This window comes from Clarias gariepinus, chromosome 7 (genome assembly GCF_024256425.1).
Source record: "Clarias gariepinus isolate MV-2021 ecotype Netherlands chromosome 7, CGAR_prim_01v2, whole genome shotgun sequence".
Lineage (NCBI taxonomy): Eukaryota > Metazoa > Chordata > Actinopteri > Siluriformes > Clariidae > Clarias > Clarias gariepinus.
Window position 1 is genome coordinate 12,099,597 of NC_071106.1, and position 10,580 is coordinate 12,110,176.

Genomic DNA, 10,580 nt, shown 5'->3' on the forward strand with positions numbered 1-10,580 from the left:
GTTATATAAATAACTATTTTCTATACAATCCCCTGCGACATTTATCCCAATGTTTTACTGAGGCTTGGATACCATCAAGGTAGAGAGTTTCATCAGTTTGCCAGAGCCATGATCTGACTGTCTGCTCAGACATACGCTCTTCTTTAAAATGTTTTACTGCAGCTGAGTCTCCTCACCGTACTGTGCATGATGTCTTCTAAAAAAGATTAAACCGATAAAATCAGCTGTATGCCTTCATTCCCAAGACATTTTATCACAAATCCCAGTGTGGCTTGAACGCCCCATGTACATATGTGGACTCCAAATCTGAGACCATACTGAGAATTTCGAGCAACAACAATAAAAAAAACAGAAAATGTTCTCGATAAACATTTTAACAAAAGTATACAGAAAATTTTATATTTTTTTACTAAAGTACATGTTGGGAAGTATTTGATTGAAAATGTCACAAATCATCAGATTTTATACAAACCTGTGAGTTTTGAGAACCTTGAGAGGTCACAAACCATTAAAATTCATTAAACAGCCACCTGATGTAGATTATTTGTATAGTAAATGCTAACGCTATGTCCTCACAACTTTGCATTAGTATTAGGATAGCTTATTTAGGATTAGTTCGTTGTGATAAAATTAGCACAGCTGCAATACGATTAAGGTCAGGAGAAGTATTTTGCATGTAATTACTGTACAGTGTTTTTTACCTTGGTTCTGTAATTTGGAGGGCAAGTTACCTGTGGTGCTGACGGTAGAGAAGATGAAAGGGTCGAAGACTGTGGTGTTTGTTGCAAATACTGTATTATACATCATGGCATGACTGTTGATAGATACTGGAACAATTACTGTAAACATAATTTGCCTAGTGTATTTTGTACATACTTACACTGTATGGGCTAATAACAACAAATAATTGAAATGAATATATTGTATAATGTTTGTAATTGTATTTAAATTAACCTCTTAAGAGATCTGTGAATTTATCATACATTATTTTCGTTTTGCTTAATAGCAAGTAAAAGTATATATTTTTAAATCCAGATTTATCCAGCATTTGTTGAATTACATGCTTGTTCTATCGATACATAATATTTCTGATTGTAAGCATTTACTGTATTTCCAGAAAGAAACAAACTAACCTGCTACAGAATAAGAACATTTAATGTATAAAACCATCTACTGTAGGTTTTAGGCTAAATAATCTTTTATTTGATTGAATAAGAAACAGTTGACTAATTTGACCATATCTAAGATACATGCACAGATATCATTTAATTAAGCAATATTACATAAGATGATATCGTTATCAGCACAGCATTGATGCAGTCATAGGCACGAGATGGCCCAAGTGCAGGAGGTGTCTGAGCCAATCTCAAGGGTGATAGTGCTTTTATATAACAGTTCTATTAATCATTATCAATAGATTATAATGTATTTGTTTATTTAAACAGTCATTTTACATCGTCAGCACATATCCTTCCAAGACTGGCAGAATTATAGTATCTACGCATGACTGCAGATGCTGGCTACTGACATTTAGCGACAGTTAATGTAATTAAAAAAGCTACTACAGTATATGTACAGTAGCCAAAAAGTGAGAAGAATAAACTATGGAGGTGGTGGACAGTTCTGTAAATCCTGTAAGTTTCTCTTTATATTTCAACTTATTCTGCTTTAGAATATCAGATCTATTAACTTCCAGGTTGCAGGGTTAAATCCCCAATGTTAAATAGGAAGTTAAATAGGAAGTTGGCGCGCTAATGTGTATAATCTGTTGTTCACCACAACAAGTAGTGCCCTTGATCAGGGGTTACAGTGGGATTTGGGATTTAGCCATGTGTTAGAAGCTAGTTAGCTTTGTACCTCTTTTTAGGCATAAATAAAACAACATGGAGGCAATTTGGAATGACAAAGAAGAAATTACCATGTAGATAAAATGTTGTTTTCTTGCTACAGGTTTTTCATGTGGGTTTTGTGAGGAAGCTAACTTTGGGAACGCCTCTTATCCAATCAGATTGCTCGCTCATAACTAACGGTTTTACATTATCATTTATATAATTGTGAGCAAGTTAATTGTGATGATCCTTTTAGCCACTGTCACATGCTCTAAATCATTTACATATAATTTTTATCTAAAACCCTATTAAAATGTAAGGATAAAATTAAAATTGTACATGTTAATGTTTAAAACTCTCCAAATTAATTAGTTTGAACAAGCACGTCTAAAGTTATACCACTTCACTATCATAATGGCCACTATCTCAGAGTCACTTCAGGACTATAACCTCTGCTGTCTGGATCAGGATGGAAAGGAAATTATGTTTCTTTCCTCTGTAAACACAAGTCTGTTCAGAAAGGTATCAAAGCTACTGTACAAAAAAAAAAGGGAAAAGGAACTTTACAGTAGATAAACCTTTACAAAGAGTTATACTAATTAGAGTTGATATGTTGTTGCATGAGAAAAACTAAAGGCTAACATCCTTCTTTTTAAATTTTTGATGTAAGAAATTGGACATGAAGCATCTGGGACAAATCCTGGTGAGTAAACAGCTAACACAAGTTACTGAAATAATGACTCTGTCTGTGTGCACACACAACTTTATAGGGTGTTAGTTACTGTTCTGAATCTTGTCACAGCCGAGCTCCAGAGCTAACGATAGCTAGCAACAGGCCAGTCCTGGTGTTCATTGTGATTTTGGTGGTTTGTTCCAAGTCTGTTTGTTCCAACCACCAAACTGATCAGCTGAAGCACGGTTAATACAGACAATTAAACTCTGGTGAAAAGGGAGAGATTTTACACCGAGCAGCGTGCGCGTGCATGTCCGGGTTTCTTCGGCCGCCGCTGTGCCGCAATATTTGAATTTATCCCGCCAAAAGCTGTGATTTTGCACAGCCTAAGGATATAAAACTAGCATGTTCAAAGAATTAACGCATTTTTAACAGTCCAGACTTCAAGGAGGAAGTTTGATTAGCAGTATAATGCTGCATGGCTTTGTTTAAAACAGTAGAACTTCAAACTTTTTACTCAAATTAAAGTCATAAGTACACGGCATTCTAAACTTCAATTGTATTTGAAGTGCAAAAGTATTACAAGAACTTCACAAACAAAACTACTTACTGTACACATTATTGAATTTGCTGTTGATTAAATAAATGTGTGTAAGTACTGTACTAGTAACTAAAGCTATGAAATATAAAGATTTAGTAAAAGTAAACAACATTTCTCTTAGAATTATAATTGGGAGAAAGTAATATGGAATTAAAATATTGAAGTGAAATATGTTATGTCTGTTGTGATATGTACTGTAAGTAAAAGAAACGAAAAACGGATTTTCAATTTTTTTTGTGTGTGTAAACCGTGTTATATATTTTCAATATCTCTTTCACAGCACCAACACCACTGAAGAAGAGAGGTTAGAATAGAGATAAAACAGGAGGTAAATGTCAACTTTTTAAATGTTACAGAAGTATTAAATGTGTAACCATTGAATCAAAGATTGAAATTAAAACCAGGTTTGAAATTTTCACTTTACCTCTAATTAATCTAGAATATACAAGTTTCCCCTAGAATATACTAGATTTTCCATTAACTAAAACAAACAAACAAACAAAAAAGATATAATTGTTAGTAATGCATGAATAAAGTTGGGTATCATTTTTATACAAGGGACAAAGACATGTACAAGGGACATTCAAGTCAAAGTGGGACCTTTGTGCAGAATAACAGAACACACTTATTAGAGTTAAAGCTCCCTTTATTTCTCTCTATATTTTTTTCTCTATATATGAGGTCGTGCATTGTTCTGCAACAGCAAAATGCCTTTGGTGATCATAGCAGTGCGTTTTTTGCAAAAGCGTTCCACTGGAATGTTCACCAGAATTTTACCAGCAATGGGTTCTGTAAAATCAAATCAGTTTAACGTCTTCGTTTTAGAGAATTTTCATCACAAGTCCTGCCTTGACTTAACACCACTCGTAGATCAGTGTGATGTATATTAGACCAAAAAGTATGTATTTTAACGGAAGTACTATTTTACCAGTTCTGGTAGACTTTACAGTAACAGTCACACTTGTATTTATTTGTATACTATAATTTCTTTTTTAGGTGCCAGTCTATGGGATGGCAGTGTAAGCTCTGCACATTTGTCACATCATCAAAAAGAATTTTAATTATTATCCAGTGAAGCTTGGTACTGTTGTCCAAACATATTCAGTGTCCTGTCTTCATTTAGACTATCATTGCTTCTTTAAGACCTGAAAAGGTCTGCACACACATTTGTATGGATCCCACAGTTTGCAGGAAACTGAAGTGTGAAGGTGTGCAATCTTTCAGATGTAAAATGTGACTCATTAGATTCTAATACAAAGGTTTACTTTCCACATGTTGCATTAACTTCTGATTTTCATTACATTTACTCAATTTTGTACATCATTGTACTAAATATAGTTATCAGGTCTACTTAATTTTTTTACTGACTCAATTCATGAAGTACATTTAACATGATTTCACAACTTTTATATTTACTCTATATTTTATAAGTGTAAAAATGTTTCACCAAAGAAATTGAGTCCAGCACAGTTTAATTTTTTTAGAGTGAACTCTTTATTAGCCATATGGTCACTACACGATACCAAATAATTTAGCAGGCTTTTGTCATTAATTATGAGCTGAAAGAGAATGTTAGGGTAAACTAACAATTCCTGAATAATTAATCTGAGGACATATGATAAGCAATTGAGAAAGACATACTGGCAGCACAACATGGTCACAGGTCACTGCAATAGGCAACAGGCAAGAATAATGTGTAATGCCACACCCAGACACACACATATTTCTTTTTGTTTTTATTTGGATGGTGACAGCTTATAGTGTGAAGTTTTTCCACAATCATTGATGATTTGGGTTGCCATGTCATCTCCTGACAAGCTTTATGAATATTATCTTTTCTAGCGGGGCTGAGCGCCTGCCCATAATGCCAAACCTACCATTAACTGGTATGCTGTCCATAATATTACTGTGCTTGATTGTCCAGCCCACTCGCCTGACCTGATTCTCTATGGTGTATTACCAAGAGGAAGATGAGCTACAGTTGAGCTGAAGGCTGCTATCAAAGCGATGGTTTCATGCCATGACACACTGATGCTGTAATTAATGCTAAAAGAGTCCAGACCAAGTAATTCGTTGTACTGGGTGCGTGTGTGATTGAGTAAATAGGTATAATTAAATATACTCTATACAGTATATATTAATGGACTTTTACAGTCTGTTCCGAGTGTTTTGGTAGTGAGAGTATATCAGAGCCACAAGAGGGGGCTATTGGTGCATGAAAAGATTACTAAAAACACAGAGAGGGAGAGAGAATGCTGTGTAACACAGAATATACCGTATGTCTGTCTTCTCATTTGACAGATCCCGTCAAGGGGTCGCCACAGCAGACCATCCGATCCACACGACAACTTTGGCACAGTGGCTGAGGTTCGGGCATTGGATGGGAATTAAACCCTCTGCTCCGACAGGCAAGAAACCTACCACCGAGCCACAAGTGGCCTAACACTGAACATACTGTATAAAAAGCAAAAAAGGACACATCATACCATTACCATTAATTACCATTAATTCTGCTTATAAACCTGGAATTCTAGGGATATTCATTTTCCAATTCAATGACTATTTTAGTTTAGACACCAGTTTCAATATCTGGTTAGACACCAGACAAATAATATTACAAACTCGACATGTTCGTATTTTAAAAATTACAAAAGCAACAATTTCTCCTAACCAGAATTAAGAAAAGAGAACGGGATTTTTGTTTCCCATCAGTTGGTTGTTTCTATTTCACTACAAGGTCATAACTTTGCTTTGGCTGTTAAATAAGAGCAACAACCACACACAGAAGTGACTGCTGTTACAGTTGAAACAGGAATATAGTCACTTTATTTTACTTTATTATGCACTCATAAAGGAATCAATAAAATAATAAACTATCATAAATGAATCAGATCAGGGTGACATTGAATTTTGCAACATTAGCATGTACTTTTGTAAGAACAAACAAGTCAAACTACTATGGGCTCTTTATCAGTGCACACTGAGGAACATTCTCAACAGTTAAAAGTGTCAAGAAGCCCTGCTGTGGGTGTTGTCTGAAGGCTCAGGGCTCAGCTGTAACCTTGCTGTGTCTCTGTGGCAGTGGGCCATGCGGGCACTGGCTAAGAGGCTTTACTTTTCCAATCCCTCTACAACTGTCACAAGCACTCTGTCACCTGCAGATGAAGCCATTCATAGGAACCTTGGCAGCACCGTGTCCTACATGTGTCTTTGCGGCTGAGTGTCAGCAGAGCATGATTTAAATAATCTAATAATGACACTGCTACTGTAGTATGAGCAATCCAAAACAATATGGGATTAATTCACATATAAAATACATACTCTTTAATTTTCTCCTTCACACTGTAAGTAGCGTTTATGTAACACTTCTAATCCAACCCAATTAGCCAAAAGAGAGCATCAGGGGCCTTGGAATACGACAAGATAGAGACAGTTATTTAGACAGTAAATTATTGTCACTACACACACACAGATGTGTATATGCATGTTTACAAGATCAACTAATCTCTGATGATTAGGAAGAGATAAGTCCCAGTGAAATGTCCTGCTAAAGTGTTTTCTTAGCCGTTTTAGCCATTCACAAAGTCCTGGATTTGATCCTGAGTTTGAGTTATTCTCTAAAAAATGTTTCTTATGTCCTCTTCATGATCACCTGGGTTCCTTCTTCGGTCCATACAAAAACATGCAGGTACGTGTAAAGAGTATGAACCGGCGTCCCACCCCAGGGCGAATTCTCACACCTTGCTCCCAGTCTTAACTGAGAGACACTGCACCCCTGACCAGCATAAGCTAAAGATGAATAAACTCAGTGATAATGTGCTCAGATACCAGGAACATTGTTGAGCTAAATAAACACATCTAGTCCTGCACCTTCACTTTGTGGTTGCTGTGGGCACTAGGGCACATCTATAAACCTATAAATCATGATGTGGAAGGCCATTACGAAAAGACAGAGCACAGCTTCCTCCTGTACACTCTGACATATTTCACAAATGCACTATAATTGAGCAATATCACATGACAGGGAGAATTCCTCTTATTTGATATTGCTTTTATAAAAAGATTCATCATTTACGGATTATGATATGTTTGTATATTTAACCAGTTATTTCTCTTCACCAACACATATCCTTTCACATATCCTGGTGAGTAGTTTTAAATTCTTTCTGGTACTATGTAGACAAAAGGTGTATAATCTATGAGATTTACTTTATATTTCCACTTATTCCACTTTAGAATATCAGCTAACTTCTAGCGTTTCGGTGTTGAATCCCAAATAGCGTGAAAATCAAAAGCAAAGTGTAGATACCCATCTTTCACATACCAAGTAGTGCCCTTGATGAAAGGTTAGAGAGGGATTTGGGATTCAGCCTTAGGTTAGAAGCTAGTTAGTTTTGTAGCTCATGTTAGCCAAGAAATAAAACAACATGGACGTTTCAGAGGCAATTCCGAACGACTTAAAAGAAATTACTAGGGAGACAAAAGTGTTGATTAGGATGAGAAATCATTATTAGATGTGTTTTCTTTCTGACAGTACTTGCGTGGCCAGTTTTGATTGTTGGTTTTGGCATGCAGCTGCTCTTCTTTTTTTTTTAGTACTGCGGAATGTATTGCCCTACTTTCCCCCCTGCTGGTAAACAGTTAATTACAGTGTAATAACGATTGGTAGAACATCTGTGGTATGGAATGATATATCATTAAACATACCAGTGCTAGGAGTTTGACTTGTTTGTTCTATATAACCACTTGTGGAATGTCGCTTGTCTAATCAGATTACTCGGGTGGAACTAACTTTTGTATAATGGACTATAAGACACACTATATCTCCCAGTGGCAAGTTGCGCATGGTGATAAGAACATTTTTAATATGCAGAGCCAGGAATGATGTGCAAGATGGTGTCGTTTCTCCTTTACCATTTTGCCTAAAATAGAATAATAGTTACGTTTCAACCTTAATTTTAGTCGATAGTATAAAAATGGGGATGAATAAACAATGCAAAGAAATCAATGATATGGTCAGAAGAATTGTTTTATTGAACAAATATATCCATAAGTTTTAATTATCTGTGATTTGTGTCTTTTAAATTGTAATGCTTTTTGCACAGGAAGTTCATGCAAATCAGACTCTATTGAGTTTGACTATCTACTGTACAGTGAAACAGACAAGAAAAATGATTTATATCCGTAAGCCAGTCAGAACTAAAGATATTCTTGGCAGGAGTATGAGTAAGGAAATAACAATAAATATGGACAGCAATTTGCTAACACAAATAATGTTTTATTTATTGTAATTTTATATTATGTCCAATTTCTATTTGTATTTAACTGCATTTAAAGTTGATTAATAGTTAGCACTTTTGCCTTGCACATTCAGGGTTAGGTTTTGAATCTGGTCTGTGTGCATGGAGTTTGCATGTCCTTCCTGCACGCAGTGTCATGTTACAGACAAATCAGAAAGCTATCCTTCCTGAAAACTTTCCTGTGTCAGGTACAGATTTATCTCTGATTTTACAAAGAGGCACAGTAGACTCCATCTGTAAATGTAAAATAAACTCATTACAGCAAACCATGTCCAGGTCAATGATATGTGATATGTGAATAATTAAAATGAGTTTCATTCCATTAATGCAGAGAATCTGGGCATTAAAGTCTCTGTGTAAGTCATTACCATACAAACTACAACATGGTGAATGACCACATTAATATACCTTACAACTATCATTTTTATGAATGCCACTGTCAGATCTTCTGTAGAACGTGAATCTCCACCACTACAACTGAGAAATTGATAGAACTGTGAGCATCTACATCTACGTATTTTACACGTAACTGTAGTCCCTTGCTCCATGAAATGCCCTTGGACAGAAACAGTAAATCCATCCATCCATCCATTATCTATACTGCTTATCCTGCATAATGTCACAGGGGGGCTAAAGCCTATTCCAGGGAGCAGTCTTTTATAAAGTACTTAAAAGCCATACTTCTGAAAAAGTACAAGTATGTAACCAGAAAATGACTTTGGTGGCTGTTAATGTCACCTTTTAGAATAGTACTTGAGCGAAAGGGATAAAGTGTTTGATATTTACTGTACTTACATAAAAATAGTTTTCAGGTATTAAATTTTCATTAGTATTGGAAGTAAAAGTAAAAATTTAGTGTTTAGAAACTTCTTTTCTAGTAAAACATAAAAAGGTGCAGTTAAAAATCTGCACGTAGGCTCATCAGCGATGTTAGCTAGTACATAAGCCTGGCCATTACATTACCCAGATATCTGAACAGGTTTATAATAATAACTAACTAAATATGTCTCTAATAAATCAATATTATTTAAATATATATTTACTCTTTGAACAAGGAAGTTTTGAATGTCAGTACAGTAATTCAGTGTCTTCTGGTAGGCAAAAGACGCACCTTCCCTGGTAGAAAGGATCTTACTTGCAAATAAGGCTGTGTGGTATCTTCATCACCACCATGAATTTCACAGAGTTCAGCTTTATTAGTCTGGATGGTTGTTGTTTGTTGGTTGGCAAAACATCACATACATCACTAATTCGAATTAGTGCACTAGCAAATAAAATCGATGTATCAGAGGAAAAAGTACACATTATTTTTCAGGAAATGTAGTGGAGTGAAAGTGAAAGTTGACGGAAACTTCAACTTATGGACAGAAACAAAGTGTTTTGTACTTTGTTACATTGCAACACAGCGTGTGAGGCAACAGGTCTAACCACTAAGCCACCATGTCACCAGAAACAGTAAATAATTTTTTTCAAATTTGGAACGGTCCCAGGCGTCCCCACAGATGTGACATACCATCACCAGGTCAACTAAATAACATTGATCCAACACTTTACACCAGCAAACTGATGACAGGTTTATGGGCACCAAAAGATCACCAGTGCCCACAGAGACCAAAAGCCAGCTTGTCCAGTCTGATCCTAGAAAAGGCAATGCAGCACTAAAAAAAAAGCACTGCTTGCCATGCTAAAAAGCTCCAGAAAACCCAGAGCACCAGAAATGGGGCAAACAAAGCCCAAGGCTGCCGACCCGGGAACCAAACTCCCCACAACCCAATACAATCTAGTATTGCACCCACGCAGTACACTGGACAAGCAAGTCCTATCCATGGATACTCCTTCCCGCAATCTACGACACCCCAAAGATCCACCATTAATATCATGGTTCCAGACACTACAGTAGCCCCCCTCCTCCTCAAAGCCCTGCGGAGCCACTGCACAAGGGTAACACAAAACCTAGATGGTTTTATGGTTAATGTTATGGCTGATTGGTTTATAACCAGGAGAATATTAGAAGTTGTTATCCTATTTTAAAAGTTTAAACTGAAACTCAGTAACCTTTATATAATTTCAAATGAAATCCAGTAAAATGGGAAATGTATCGCTAATAAGATACAAAAATGTTTGTTTCGGGTTTTGCGGGTATAAAATTGAGAAATCAAAAAACTCTAATGGCTTCA